This window comes from Zea mays, chromosome 5, assembly GCF_902167145.1.
Source record: "Zea mays cultivar B73 chromosome 5, Zm-B73-REFERENCE-NAM-5.0, whole genome shotgun sequence".
Lineage (NCBI taxonomy): Eukaryota > Viridiplantae > Streptophyta > Magnoliopsida > Poales > Poaceae > Zea > Zea mays.
The window spans coordinates 52,704,888-52,720,381 of NC_050100.1; the positions used below are offsets into that span (position 1 = coordinate 52,704,888).

General features: G+C 59.1%; 1 long non-coding RNA gene across 1 annotated transcript; it reads right to left on the reverse strand.

The window, feature by feature from the left end:
* Window positions 1-1,130: 1,130 nt before the first annotated feature.
* Window positions 1,131-7,526, reverse strand: LOC109939476 (uncharacterized). Its single transcript, XR_002261932.2, has 2 exons — window positions 1,951-7,526; window positions 1,131-1,858 (listed from the first exon to the last, which is right to left on the reverse strand). It is a non-coding gene; the product is annotated as an uncharacterized lncRNA (long non-coding RNA).
* Between the last annotated feature and the right edge of the window lie 7,968 nt (window positions 7,527-15,494).

A 15,494-nucleotide genomic window follows, 5' to 3' on the forward strand; every position in this document is an offset into this window, starting at 1 on the left:
CTCGCCACCGTCGGCCAGTTAACCTTGCACTTGCCACCAGTGAGGTTCTCATTCCCTGCCCAGAGGAAACGCTTCCTAAATTTGTCAATTTTTTCGAGCACCACCTTAGGTACATTAATGGTCGTAAGAGTGTGAACAGGTTGTGCAGACAACACGGATTTGACCAAAACGAGTCTTCCTGCAAAAGTGAAATTGCGACCTTGCCAGCATGTTAACTTGCTGCTAACCTTATCGAGAAGATACTGGAAGTCAACTTTTTTGAGCCTCTCAACCGACAAAGGAATCCCAAGGTATTTAATAGGGAATTGCGATCTTGAAGCAGGGAAGCCAGCAAGAATTTCGTCGAGATTGAGGCCAGCACATTTAATCGGAACGACTGAGGATTTCTGAATATTGGTACGCAAACCAGTCGCTTCCCCGAATTGATGTAGCAAGGTTGCGAAGGAATCCAGCTCTCTCTTTTCAGGTTTGACAAAGATGATGGCATCATCCGCATACATAGCGATCCGGAGACGTGTTCTAGCCTTGGCAACTCTAGACAGAATGCCAGCCTCGGTGGCCAAGTGGAGGAGGCGCTGCAGGGGATCAATGGCGAGCACGAATAAAAATGGCGAGAGGGGGTCTCCTTGCCTTAGGCCCCTACCATGAGTGATTGATTGACCAGGAATTCCATTTAGAAGCACTTGAGAACTGCAGGTAGCCAGTAAAGATGCCACCCAATCTCGCCATTTAGGAGGGAAGCCAAGATGAGCCAAGAGAGCGAGTAGGTAGTCCCACCGAACAGAGTCAAAGGCTTTCGAGATGTCAAGCTTGACAAGAAGCATGGGAGTTACATTGCGGTGATATCTCCTGGCCATGTTGCGGACGAAAAGAAAGTTGTCGTGAATGCTTCGGCCTTTGATGAACGCAGTCTGACATTTGGAGATGATATCCCTCATGGTGGGCGCAAGCCTCATAGAAAGCAGCTTCATGAATAGCTTTGCGACACTGTGGATGAGGCTGATGGGCCTGAAGCTGGAAAATTACCATTTTTAATATAGAAGGTTGTTCATGATTCCTGAAAATCCATCCAGTTCTTACAAGCATGCTATATATAATGCGTTTGTGTTCAGAACTTCCAGACGGTACGGTAAGGAAATGAGGGGTTATATGTCAATACCCGCTGCAAAACAACAACTTTCTAATTCAAGAAAATCTCAATTACACATTCTGTTGAGCAGAAAAAACAGCAACTTTCCAACAACCCGCAATAATCAATAAGCTTCGGACATAGTCCGTTTGTAGCAGTAAACCCAAACCCACAATTCACTTGCCTAATAACGAACGTCCCTAACAATGCTACTTCACTTTCGAGCACTGTGCTTCACCTTGCAATGAGTTTCCAGACTGACGGACGAGCAGAAAGTCCACGACCAAAAAGGACGCCCATGTGTGAGAAAAATTCTGGTACTTTTCTTAGCATCATCACTAGCTTCACCTTGCAATGAGCACTGGTTATAATTCACCTTGCAATGAGCACTGTGCTTCGACCGCACGAGGCGAGAAAATTACTTGCTGCACGACTTGCAGCTATAACCAGTGGATTGCTTATAGTTGTCAATGATTGAGCGAGCCGTCTTCACCAACTTCGACATGGACGTGGATATTTTTCTTAGCATCATCACTAACTGCAAACTACACATCACAAATTGAGGTTCCAGTGCCATGGAAAAGAACTATGAGCTATACAAGTTTGCGATCGAATGTAACACTTCTCAGCAGGTTTTTTTTGCCCATAGACGGTGTTGTGATCCTTGCCTTTTTCCCTGGAGGTGTCTTCAAGGGTGTTGCTGCTTGGCCTATTCTTGCCCTTAGTACTCTGCATAAAAAAAACTAACATCAGAATATCATACAAAATAGAGTTTAAGGGAATGTCAAAAAAAAGGACAAGGCGACTTAAAATGCTCACACCTTTGGAGAGTATTCATCTTCTTCATTTGAACTCTCACATTCATCCCCATGTCATGTAAAAGAATAACATGGTCAGAATACACATGATATCCAGTGCTGCTAGAAATGCATCTGCACTTACCGGAATAATGCCTAGTTTTAGGTTGAAAAAGGTACAAGGCTCGTGAAACGAATAGCAGACTCATACCAATAGTAGTATAATAAACATAAGGAAAAAAGTATAATCGTATACATAAGAAATCTGATCCACAATATATGATTACCTAGGTTACCTTCAATAATACAACAAAATGAGTTATGTCACATGTACAATGAGGATATCGGATAAATAGCACCATAAACTAAGCATGTATATGTATATCTATGAATCAGTCACAATGCAGAGAGAGAAATGCAATATTAACTCATTGTCGGCGTTTCGACCCCGGGGGTCCCTGGACCGACGAGTAAACTGTTGCCGCGTGCCCAGCCCAGATGGGTCGGCGCGAGACGGAGCACGAAGGAGGGAAGCTAGAGGGAGACAGGCGTAAAAAGGGGAAACCCGCGGCCTTCGTGTTGTCCCGCGCCCAGGTCAGGTGCGCTTGCAGTAGGGGGTTACAAGCGTCCGCGTGGAGGGAGCGAGAGGCGTGCACGCGCCGTCCCGTCCTCTTCCGCGCGGCCAACCCTCTCGTAAGAGAGCCCTGGACCTTCCTTTTATAGGCGTAAGGAGAGGGTCCAGGTGTACAATGGGGTGTAGCAATGTGCTAACGTGTCTAGCAGAGAGGAGCTAGTGTCCTAAGTACATGCCGTCGTGACAGCTAGAGAGGTTTTGGCACCCTGTTCATGTGATGTCGTGGCCGTCGGAGGAGCGTTGGAGCCTTGCGGAAGGACAGCTGTCGGGGCTGTTGAGTCCTTGCTGACGTCTCCTTGCTTCCGTAAGGGGCTGAGAGCCGCCGTCGTCATGGAGCATGCGGGGCGCCATCATTATTTGTTTACCGGGGCGAGCCAGATGGGACGCCGGTCTTGTTCGAAGTAGCCTGAGCTAGCTAGGGGTAGGGTAATGATGGCCCCTCCTGTGACGTGGTCGGTCCGAGCCCTGGGTCGGGCGAGGCGGAGGCTCCTCCGAGGTCGGGGTCGAGTCTGTCTTCCGAGGTCGAGGTCGAGTCCGAGCCCCGGGTTGAGCGAGGCGGAGTTCGTCGTCTTCCGGGGCCGAGGCCGAGTCCGAGCCCTAGGGTCGGGCGAGGCGGAGTTCGTCGTCTTCCGGGGCCGAGCCCGAGTCCGAGCCCTTGGGTCGGGCGAGGCGGAGTTCGTCGTCTTCCGGGGCCGAGCCCGAGTCCGAGCCCTGGGGTCGGGCGAGGCGGAGTCCGTCGTCTTCCGGGGCCGAGCCCGAGTCCGAGCCCTGGGGTCGGGCGAGGCGGAGTTCGTCGTCTTCCGGGGCCGAGCCCGAGTCCGAGCCCTGGGGTCGGGCGAGGCGGAGCTTCCTATGGCGCCCGAGGCCGGACTTGGCTGCTGTCAGCCTCACTCTGTCGAGCGGCACAGCAGTCGGAGCGATGCAGGCGGCGCTGTCTTCTTGTCAGGTCGGTTAGTGGAGCGGCGAAGTGACTGCGGTCACTTCGGCTCTGTCGACTGATGAGCGCGCGTCAGGATAAGGTGTCAGGCCATCCTTGCATTAAATGCTCCTGCGATACGGTCGGTCGGCGTGGCGATCTGGCCAAGGTTGCTTCTTGGCGAAGACTGGGCCTCGGGCGAGCTGAAGGTGTGTCCGTTGCCTGAGGGGGCTCTCGGGCGAGATGTAAATCCTCCGGGGTCGGCTGCCCTTGCCCGAGGTTGGGCTCGGGCGAGGCGAGATCGTGTCCCTTGAGTGGACCGAGCCTTGACTTAATCGCACCCATCAGGCCTTTGCAGCTTTGTGCTGATGGGGGGTTACCAGCTGAGATTAGGAGTCTTGGGGGTACCCCTAATTATGGTCCCCGACAGTAGCCCCCGAGCCTCGAAGAGAGTGTTAATACTCGCTTGGAGGCTTTTGTCGCACTTTTTTGCAAGGGGACCGGCCTTTCCCGGTTGCGTTTCGTTCCGGTGGGTGCGCGCGAGCGCACCCGCCGGGTGTAGCCCCCGAGGCCTCGGAGGAATGGTTTGACTCCTTCGAGGTCTTAATGCGTTTCGTGATGCTTCGGCCGGTCTGATTGTTCCCTCATGCGAACTGGCCGTAGCCCGGGTGCACAATCGAGTCCCAAGTTCTCGGGCTGGTATGTTGACGCTGTCAACGGTTTGGCCGGAGCCGGGTTTGCGAGAGCAGCCCCCGAGACTCCGCACAGGGCGAGAGGACGGTCAAGGACAGACTCGGCTTTTTTCATACGCCCCTGCGTCGCCTTTCCTTAAGGAGGAGGGGGGAAAAGCGCCATGTTGCCCTTGGAGGGCGTCGGACATGGTGTCTCCAGCGAGCTGCTAACGGGTAGTCCAAGTGGACGCTCGTGCCCCATTCGTTAGGGGTCGGCTAGTGGCCTGGAGGCGCACTCCAAAAGTACCTGCGGGTGATTTGCCGGACCAGGTCCCCTTTTGACGGGGTCCGAGGGCTCGATGCCTCCCTCTGATGGGATTCCGTTACAAAATCGTTCCCGTCAGTCTCGGAAATGTCCTAGGGTACCTCGGGAGCGTAGCCCGAGCCTTGGTTATGTATCGAACGTACCCAGGGTCATCCCTCGCTCTGCGTCTGAGGCGGCTGTCGAACCCTTCGGGGGCCAGCCTACGAACCCCTGATCAGTAGTGGGCGCGGAGCCCGAGTGGCCTGAGGCGGCCGTTGAACCCTTCCGAGGGGCCGGCCTTCGAACCTCTGACCAGTAGTGGGCGCGGAGCCCGAGTGCTCTGAGGCGGCTGTTGAACCCTTTCGAGGGGCCAGCCTTCGAACCTCTGATCAGTAGGGGGGCTCGGGGCCCGCTTCCTTCGCGGAGAAGGATCCCTTTCGGAGTATCCCCTTTCTCGATCCCTGAGGCAAGAGAGAGAAAGAGGAAGTGGAAAAGGATACGAAATCGAATGACGTGACACACCTTTTTTGACGCGGTCATTATGGCGGAGGTGAAGCGTCGCCTGCTTCGCCTGCCAAAGGTGCTGCCTGTCCCGCCGCAGAGTTAATGCGACGGGACGAGTGGTTCACGGGGCGGCCGTTGTGCGTGCGCGAGCCGTTCGAGGAACGGAACACGAACGCGTCGTCTTCACGCCGTGGGAGAGGGTCCTCTCGCTGTCCCAGGAGGGGGCGTGAGCTTGCTGACGACGTGACGGCTACTTTCGCCCTCCTGCCACCGCCATTACTGTCGGCCCATTTCTGGCCGTATCGACCGTCGCGCCTTCTCCCGCGGCTGACTGACCCGTGACCGATGTGCTTGGTTGGCACTGTTGGGTCATGCGCAGGGTTGCCTCGAGTCGTGGTACTGGTTCCGCAGTCGAGGAGGCACAGTAGTGGCGCGAGTGGCGGTGCAGTTTCTACGTAGTAACCGGCGCGCCGGTTACATGATGTGTGGGCCTGGGCCTCCATGCTGGACGCGTCGAAGTCGAAAGGGTGCGCCCCCTTGGTGCGGTTGCATGCCGCCTGCATGGCGGTTCGCCCTTTCGCTCGCGGGTCTGGGCGAAAGTGGAGGAATGCTTGTAACCGCCGGGCAGTTACGCGCACCGCGCGCGGCGGTTTTGGCTCCTTCTGTCTTGGGCCGGTTGCGCGACGCGTGGGACCCAGCCCCCGTGTCGTAGGGGGAGGACCTTGGAGCGTGTTGGAGAAGACTCAGCCCGCGACGGCTGAGGACGCAAGTGGGGAGAGTTTCCTTTAAAAGGAGGGTGACCCCCTTGAAAGGCAACCATGTCTTCGCGCTCCCCTTATGCATCGCGTCTTTCCACCTTCCGAGCCCCTGGATGGGGAACACTCGCAGTTCTTCCGCCTTGTCATTGGAGGAACGCAACTTCACGGAAGTTGGTACCTTTCAGCCATCGCTCGGCTTCAAGGATTTTCATCAGCCAACCCGGCCGCATCCCCTCGCCGGTGGTCACCCAAGACGGTGACCACCAGCTCCTCGGTGGGGAGAAGCAAGCCGGGCTGCGGCCTCTGCCCCTCCCTCAACTTCAAGGATGTTCATCATCAGTGCTGGGGAGGGGAGTGCGCCGAGTTGGGGTCGGTCTCCGCGCGGGCAGCGGCCCGCTCCTTCCCTCAGCGATCGGGGGGAAGGGCATTCGCCGTTCGTGGCGCTGGCAGCTGACGTGTGTCCGGCTCTCCGGTCCGAGCGGCTTCGGCGCTGCTTCCGGTGCCACCTTCCGCCGCGGCAGCCGGAAGAGGTTTCTCCACCGACGAGATAGTCGGTGCCGCCCGCGGACTGACCTCCAACTCTACGGCCTTCTGCTCGTCCTCGCCCCTCGAGTGGGGACATGGGCGAGGGCCTTATGGCAGCAGCATCGGCCCTGAGGTCATCGCTGCTGCTATTCGGCTGCTCGGAGCAGAAGTCGTTGTCGCTGCTGCTGGAGCGGGCGGCGGCGAGCCATCCGTCGGCCTTCTGTTGCTCCGCTTGTAATGGCACCTTGAGTGCCGGTGTCTGTTCATTGTGGCTGTCGGGGCCTGAACATGTATGTATTTTTGGAACGGAGCCGTGTTTTTTCCTCATTTCGAGCACTAGGACTCGCCTGTCGGCTATCTGAACCGCTTCACCAAGCGTGAGTTGCCTCGTGCGAAGGTGATGAGTGAGGTATCCGTATCCCAGAGGCGTAGGAGTCCCTCGGCTCGGTCGGCCTTGCTGCCCGAGGCTTCTCTTGCTTAGTTAAAGGAACCTTTGGCCGCTCTTCGATGAGCCGAAGCCGGAGGCAGCGGTGTCAGTGTGGACAGAGGCAGAGTTGGCTCGAAAAGAAGACTTCGTCGGCCGGAGCCTGACCGGGCCATCCACCGGCGGGACCGGCGCTAGAGTTGAGTCGCCGAGGCCATGAGCCGGGCTGATGTCCTCGGGGGACAGCTGGCTGAGGCTACGGGCCAGCCGAGCCGTCTGCTCGAGCCAGATTCCTGGAGGAGACCCTGGCGGCGATGGCCCGGGCGCGGTGCTGATGTCGACCTTCGGAGCAGAGATCCTTCGACCACGTTGCCGTCCGAGGCTCGGTCGGACTTCGCCGAAGGTGTAGTTGACGCCGAGGGTGCTGCTGCTCCCCCTCCGTCAAGGTCCGAGCCTGCAGGATCGGTTTATCTTGTAGTGCGCGTATGTTTTCTGCGGCCGCCGAGGCCCAAACATACTGTCGTTGTGTTGTAAAGCTGCGTTTCTTTTCCTCTTGTTTCGGATATCAAGACTTATCTGTCAGTAACAGAATTGTTTGTCCGAGCGAGAGTTACTTTTCACGGAAGGTGATGAGTGAGGTATCCGTATCCCGGAGGCGTAGGAGTCCCTCGGCTCGGTCGGCCTTGCCGCTTACGTGTACTCTTACTCGTCTGTAGGATTCTGCTATCGATATAGTCGAGAAGGCACAAAAAATCGTTTCGGCAGAAGAGTTTTCGAGCGTGAAGACTTGTTCGGTCCGCGGAATCGCTTATCCGAGCGTGAGTTACTTATCGCAGAAAGTGATGAGTGAGGTATCCGTATCCCGGAGGCGTAGGAGTCCCTCGGCTCGGTCAGCCTTGGCTGCTTACGTGTACTCCATCGTTTTCAGGATCCCACTTTCGAAGTAGTCGAAAAGCACGAAAGACGTTCTCGCAGAAAAGACTTTTTCCGAGGAAAATTTTGACGTAGAGGGGGTTCCTCCCTTCTAGCCCCCGAGGGAGGGTCGGGCTTTGCCGAGGCAAGGCTGACCCTTCCTTGATGGTTAGACTTCGTATGTGAACGAGGTGTATGAACAACTTGAAAGCATTTTAAGGGTAGAAGCGACGTAGCTGTCGGATGTTCCAAGCGTTGCTGTAGACCTCGCCTTGACTGTTGGCCAGCTTGTATGTCCCGGGCTTCAGAACCTTGGCGATGACAAACGGCCCTTCCTAGGGAGGCGTGCGCTTGTGCCGCCCTCGGGCGTCTTGTCGCAGCAGAAGCACCAAGTCGCCCACCTGGAGGTCTCGGGACCGAACCCCTCGGGCGTGGTAGCGTCGCAGGGACTGCTGATACCGCGCCGAGTGTAGTAAGGCCATGTCCCGAGCCTCTTCCAGCTGGTCCAGTGAGTCTTCTCGGTTTGTTCGATTGCTTTGGTCGTCGTAGGCCCTCGCCCTCGGGGAACCGTATTCTAAGTCTGTGGGCAAGATGGCCTCGGCCCCATAGACTAGAAAGAACGGTGTGAAGCCTGTGGCTCGGCTTGGCGTCGTCCTCAGACTCCAGACCACCGAGGGGAGCTCCTTCATCCATCGCTTGGCGAACTTTGTTGAGGTCGTTGTAGATCCGTGGCTTGAGTCCTTGCAGAATCATGCCATTGACACGCTCTACTTGCCCATTCGTCATGGGGTGAGCCACGGCGGCCCAGTCCACCCGGATGTGGTGATCCTCGCAGAAGTCCAGGAACTTTCTGCCGGTGAACTGGGTGCCGTTGTCGGTGATGATGGAGTTCGGGACCCCGAAACGATGGATGATGTTGGTGAAGAATGCCACCGCCTGTTCGGACCTGATGCTGTTCAGGGGCCGGACCTCGATCCACTTGGAGAATTTATCGATGGCGACCAGGAGGTGCGTGTAGCCCCCGGGTGCCTTCTGCAAGGGGCCGACGAGGTCCAGACCCCATACAACAAACGACCAGGTGATGGGTATCGTCTGCAAAGCCTGAGCGGGCAGGTGGGTCTGTCTTGCGTAGAATTGACACCCTTGGCAGGTGCGGACAATTCTAGTGGTGTCGGCCACCGCGGTCGGCCAATAGAAACCTTGTCGGAAGGCGTTTCCAACAAGGGCTCGGGGCGCTGCGTGGTGACCGCAAGCCCCCCGAGTGTATTTCTTGTAAGAGCTCCTGGCCTTCGGCGATGGATATGCATCGCTGGAGGATGCCTGAGGGGCTGCGGTGGTAGAGCTCCTTCTCGTCCCCCAGCAAGACGAACGACTTGGCGCGCCGCGCCAGTCGCCGAGCCTCGGCTCGGTCGAGGGGCAGCTCTCCTCGGTGGAGATATTGCAGGTACGGGGTCTGCTAGTTTCGATTAGGCGTGACCCCGCTCCGCTCTTCCTCGACGCGCAGTGCCTCACCCTCGGGGGCCGAGGGTGCCTCGGGCTGAGCCGAGGGTGCCTCAGGCTGAGCCGAGGGTGCCTCGGGCTAACCCGAGGGTGCCTTGGGCTGGGCCGAGGCCTTCTCGGGCTCGGACGTGTCGTCGGTCTTGATTGAGGGCTGATGTAGGTCTCGGGAGAAGACGTCCGGGGGAACCGTTGTTCACCCCGAGGCTATCTTAGCCAGCTCGTCTGCAGTCTCGTTGTATCATCGGGCGATGTGGTTGAGCTCGAGCCCGTAGAACTTGTCCTCTAGGCGCCGAACCTCATCGCAGTAGGCTTCCATCTTCAGGTGACGGCCGTGGGAGTTCTTCATGACTCGGTCAATGACGAGCTGCGAGTCACTGCGAGCGTCGAGGCGTCGGACCCCTAGCTCGATGGCGATGCGCAACCCGTTGACCAGAGCCTCGTACTCGGCCACATTGTTGGACGCTGGGAAGTGGAGGCGTAGCACGTAGCGTAGGTGCTTCTCGATGGGCGAGATGAAGAGCAGGCCTGCGCCTGCCCCTGTCTTCATCAGCGACCCGTCGAAAAACATGGTCCAGAGTTCCGGTTGGATCGGAGCCGTTGGGAGCTGGGTGTCGACCCATTCAGCCACAAAGTCCGCCAAGACTTGGGACTTGATGGCCTTCCGAGGGGCGAACGAGATTGTCTCGCCCATGATTTCCACCGCCCACTTTGCAATCCTACCCGAGGCCTCTCGGCACTGGATGATCTCCCCCAGGGGGAAGGATGACACCACATTCACCGGATGAGACTCGAAGTAGTGTCGCAACTTCCGCCGCGTCAGGATCACCGCGTACAGCAGCTTCTGAATTTGTGGGTAGCGGATCTTGATCTCGGACAGTACCTCACTGATGAAGTAGACTGGCCTCTGGACGGGCAATGCATGCCCCTCTTCTCGTCTCTCAACCACGATCGCGGCGTTGACCACCTGAGTGGTAGTGGCGACGTAGATCAAGAGGGCTTCTCCGGCAGCGGGGGGCACCAAGATGGGCGCGTTCGTGAGGAGCGCCTTCAGGTTCCCGAGGGCTTCCTCGGCCTCAGGGGTCCAAGTGAAGCACTCGGCCTTCCTTAAGAGGCGGTACAGAGGTAGGCCTCTTTCGCCGAGGCGCGAGATGAAGCGGCTCAGAGCCGCAAGGCATCCCATGACCCTCTGTATGCCTTTCAAGTCCTTGATGGGCCCCATGTTGGTGATGGCCGCGATTTTCTCCGGGTTGGCCTCGATGCCCCGTTCGGAGACGATGAACCCCAAGAGCATGCCTCGAGGGACCCCGAAGACACACTTCTCGGGGTTGAGTTTTACGCCTTTCGCCTTGAGACACCGGAATGCCGTTTCAAGGTCGGAAAGGAGGTCGGAGGCTTTCCTCGTCTTGACTATGATGTCATCGACGTAAGCCTCGACCGTTCGACCAATGTGTTCGCCGAACACGTGGTTCATGCACCTTTGGTACGTCGCACCTGCATTCCTCAGACCAAATGGCATAGTAACGTAGCAATACATGCCAAAAGGTGTGATGAAAGAAGTCGCGAGCTGGTCGGACTCTTTCATCCTGATTTGATGATACCCTGAGTAGGCATCGAGGAAAGACAGGGTTTCGTACCCAGCAGTGGAATCCACGATTTGATCGATGCGAGGCAGAGGGTAGGGAACTTTTGGACATGCTTTGTTTAGACCAGTGTAGTCTACACACATCTGTCATTTCCCTCCTTTCTTTCTCACAAGCACAGGGTTGGCGAGCCATTCGGGATGGAATACCTCTTTGATGAACCCTGCCGCCATCAGCTTGTGGATCTCCTCGCCTATCTGCGCTTTTCTTCGTCGAATCGGCGCAGAGGCTGCTTCACGGGTCGGGCTCCAGCTCTGATATCCAGCGAGTGCTCGGCGACATCCCTCGGTATGCCGGGCATGTCCAAGGGACTCCACGCGAAAACGTCGGCGTTTGCGCGGAGAAAGTCGACAAGCACTGCTTCCTATTTGGGGTCGAGCTCGGAGCCGATCCGGATCTGCTTGGAGGCGTCGTTGCTGGGGTCGAGAGGGACGGACTTAACCATCTCTGCCGGCTCGAAGTTGCCGGCATGGCGCTTCACGTCTGGCGCCTCCTTGGAGAGGCTCTCCAGGTCGACGATGAGGGCCTCGGATTCGGCGAGGGCCTCGGCGTACTCCACGCACTCCACGTCGCATTCGTACGCGTGTCGGTACGTGGGGCCGATGGTGATGACCCCGTTGGGGCCCGGCATCTTGAGCTTGAGGTAGGTGTAGTTGGGGACGGCCATGAACTTGGCGTAGCATGGCCTCCCCAGCACTGCGTGGTAGGTTCCTCGGAACCAGACCACCTCGAACGTGAGGGTTTCCCTTCTGAAGTTGGAGGGAGTCCCGAAGCAGACGGGCACATCGAGTTGTCCGAGGGGCTGAACGCGCTTCCCGAGAATGATCCCATGAAAAGGCGCCGCGCCTGCCCAGACCGAGGACAGATCCATCCGCAGGAGCCCAAGGGTCTCGGCGTAGATGATGTTGAGGCTGCTGCCTCCGTCCATGAGGACCTTGGTGAGCCTGACGTTGTCGATGACGGGGTCGACAACGAGCGGGTATTTCCCCGGACTCGGCACGCGGTCGGGGTGGTCGCCCTGGTCGAAGGTGATGGGCTTGTTGGACCAGTCTAGGTAGACTGGCGCCACCACCTTTACCGAGCAGACCTCCCGACGCTCTTGCTTGCGGTGCCGAGCCGAGGCGTTCGCCACTTGCCCACCGTAGATCATGAAGCAGTCGTGGACCTCGGGGAACTCCTCTGCCTTGTGATCCTCCCTCTTGTCGTTGTTGTGGGCCCTGCCACCTTCCGCAGGTGGCCCAGCCTTGTGAAAGTGGCGTCGAAGCATGGCGCACTCCTCAAGGGTGTGCTTGACGGGCCCCTGATGATAGGGGCACGACTCCTTGAGCATCATGCCGAAGAAATTGGCACCTCCGGGAGGTTTCTGAGGGTTCTTGTACTCAGCGGCGGCGACAAGGTCCGTGTCGGCGGTGTCGCGTTTTGCTTGCGACTTCTTCTTGCCTTTCTTCTTGGTGCCGCGCTGAGTGGACGCCTCGGGGACATCTTCCGGCTGGCGGCCCTGGGGCTGCTTGTCCTTCCGGAAGATGGCCTCAACCGCCTCCTGGCCAGAGGCGAACTTGGTGGCGATGTCCATCAGCTCGCTCGCCCTGGTGGGGGTCTTGCGACCCAGCTTGCTCACCAGGTCGCGGCAGGTGGTGCCGGCGAGGAACGCGCCGATGACATTCGAGTCGGTGACATTGGGCAGCTCGGTGCGCTGCTTCGAGAATCGCCGGATGTAGTCCCGGAGAGACTCTCCCGGCTGCTGGCGGCAGCTTCGAAGATCCTAGGAGTTCCCAGGGCGCACGTACGTGCCCTGGAAGTTGCCGGCGAAGGCTTGGACCAGGTCATCCCAGTTGGAGATCTGCCCCAGAGGCAGGTGCTCCAGCCAGGCTCGAGCGGTGTCGGAGAGGAACAGGGGGAGGTTGCGGATGATGAGGTTGTCATCGTCCGTTCCACCCAAGTGGCAGGCCAGCCGGTAGTCCGCGAGCCACAGTTCTGGCCTCGTCTCCCCCGAGTACTTTATGATAGTAGTCGGGGTTCGGAACCGGGTCGGGAACGACGCCCGTCGTATGGCCCGGCTGAAAGCCTGCGGGCCGGGTGGTTCGGGCGAGGGACTCCGATCCTCCCCGCTGTCGTAGCGTCCCCCACGCCTGGGGTGGTAGCCTCGGCGCACCCTCTCGTCGAGGTGGGTTCGACGGTTGCGGTGGTGGTGCTCGTTGCCGAGGCGACCCGGGGCCGCAGGCGCTGTGTTGCGCGTGCGCCCGGTGTGGACCGAGGCTTCCTGCATGAATCGGGAAGTCGCGACGCGATGCTCCGAGGGGTACCCCTACCTTCGGGAGGCAGAGCTTTCGGCCTGTCGGACCGCGACATCTTCTAGGAGATTCTTGAGCTCTCCCTGGATACGCCACCCTTCGGTGGTTGATGGTTCCGGCATCGCGCGGAGTAGTATCGCTGCCGCAGCCAGGTTCTGGCCGACCCCACTAGAAGCTGGTGGCGGCCTTGCCCTGACGTCGTCGGCAATGCGGTGCTGGATGCCCTGGGGTAGATGACGCGCTTCTCCGGCCGGAGTTTGGCCTGCCCATTCCTGCCCGATGTCCCGGCGGAACGGCTCAAGTGTTCCTGCTCCCTCGTCGAGCCTGGCCTGCATCTCGCGGATTTGCTCGAGCTGTGCGTCCTGACCCACCGCAGGGACTGGGATCACAGCTAGCTCCCGAAGGATGTCAACGCGAGGCGCAGGCCTAGGGGGGTCACTGATTTCCGGTATACCAAGATGGTTGCCTTCGCCGGAACCCCCTAGATCGACGTGGAAACATTCACGACTTGGGCCGCAGTCCTTGTCGCCGAAGCTGCGGCTACCGTCGGAACAGTCGAAAAGGCAGTAGTCGCATGCGGTCATGAAGTCCCGCATGGCACTGGGGTTACCGAGCCCGGAGAAATCCCAACAAAAGTCGGGCTTGTCATCTTCCTCGGAACCCGAGGGTCCGTAGGTCGAGACGGCCGTCAGCTGGTCCCAGGGTGACCGCATACGATACCCCGGAGGGTTTGTACATGCCTTAATTAAAGCGTCCACCAAAGCGGGGTCGCTTGGTGGGTCGCAGCTGGATCTAAAAGGCACGAGATGGGGACCGGTCGGTACCTCTTGGTTGACGGGCTGTGACGAAGTCGCGTCGGGGGCGGACTGCACCGTCGTCTCAGGTACGAGGGCGACGCTTAGCAAGTCCTTCGCGAGTGTGCTGGCGTCGTTTGTCCGCTTGGAGTTGGCGTGTTGCGGGGAAACGGCGCTCGTCTTCGTCTCAGACGCGAGGTCGACGCCCGACGTGTCCCCCGTTGGGGCGCCGGCGCCGTCGACTTGCTCGACAGCCGACGAGGTGCCGCCTCCTGCTTGGCCTTGGTTGCCCCGCCTCCTCCTCCGTCGGCGGGGGACGCGACGGGACAAACCCGAATGTTGTTCTTCTGCCACGTGGGGAAGACGTCGTTGATTCCACCGCCGGCGGGTGGGTTGTCGGCCGCCATTGTCGCTGTCACGCGGCGGAGGAAGGAGTATCATGTCGTAGCTGCCGTCGAGGGACATGAACTCAAGACTCCCGAAACGGAGCACCGTCCCGGGCTGGAAAGGTTGCTGGAGACTACCCATCTGGAGCTTGACGGGAAGCTGTTCGTCAACACGCAGCAGGCCCCTACCTGGCGCGCCAACTGTCGGCGTTTCGACCCCGGGGAGTCCCTGGACCGACGAGTAAACTGTCGCCGCGTGCCCCAGCCCAGATGGGTCGGCGCGAGACGGAGCACGAAGGGGGGAAGCTAGAGGGAGACATGCGTAAAAAGGGGAAACCCGCGGCCTTCGTGTTGTCCCGCGCCCAGGTCGGGTGCGCTTGCAGTAGGGGGTTACAAGCGTCCGCGTGGAGGGAGCGAGAGGCGTGCACGCGCCGTCCCGTCCTCTTCCGCGCGGCCAACCCTCTCGTAAGAGAGCCCTGGACCTTCCTTTTATAGGCGTAAGGAGAGGGTCCAGGTGTACAATGGGGAGTGTAGCAATGTGCTAACGTGTCTAGCAGAGAGGAGCTAGCGTCCTAAGTACATGCCGTCGTGGCAGCTAGAGAGGTTTTGGCACCCTGTTCATGTGATGTCGTGGCCGTCGGAGGAGCGTTGGAGCCTTACGGAAGGACAGCTGTCGGGGCTGTTGAGTCCTTGCTGACGTCTCCTTGCTTCCGTAAGGGGCTGAGAGCCGCCGTCGTCATGGAGCATGCGGGGCGCCATCATTATTTGTTTACCGGGGCGAGCCAGATGGGACGCCGGTCTTGTTCCCAGTAGCCTGAGCTAGCTAGGGGTAGGTTAATGATGGCCCCTCCTGTGACGTGGTCGGTCCAAGCCCTGGGTCGGGCGAGGCGGAGGCTCCTCCGAGGTCGGGGTCGAGTCTGTATTCCGAGGTCGAGGTCGAGTCCGAGGCCCGGGTCGGGCGAGGCGGAGTTTGTCGTCTTCCGGGGCCGAGCCCGAGTCCGAGCCCTGAGGTCGGGCGAGGCGGAGTTCGTCGTCTTCCGGGGCCGAGCCCGAGTCCGAGCCCTAGGGTCGGGCGAGGCGGAGTTCGTCGTCTTCCGGGGCCGAGCCCGAGTCCGAGCCCTGAGGTCGGGCGAGGCGGAGTCCGTCGTCTTCCGGGGCCGAGCCCGAGTCCGAGCCCTGGGGTCGGGCGAGGCAGAGTTCGTCGTCTTCCGGGGCCGAGCCCGAGTCCGAGCCCTGGGGTCGGGCGAGGCGGAGCTTCCTATGGCGCCCGAGGCCGGACTTGGCTGCTGTCAGCCTCACTCTGTCGAGC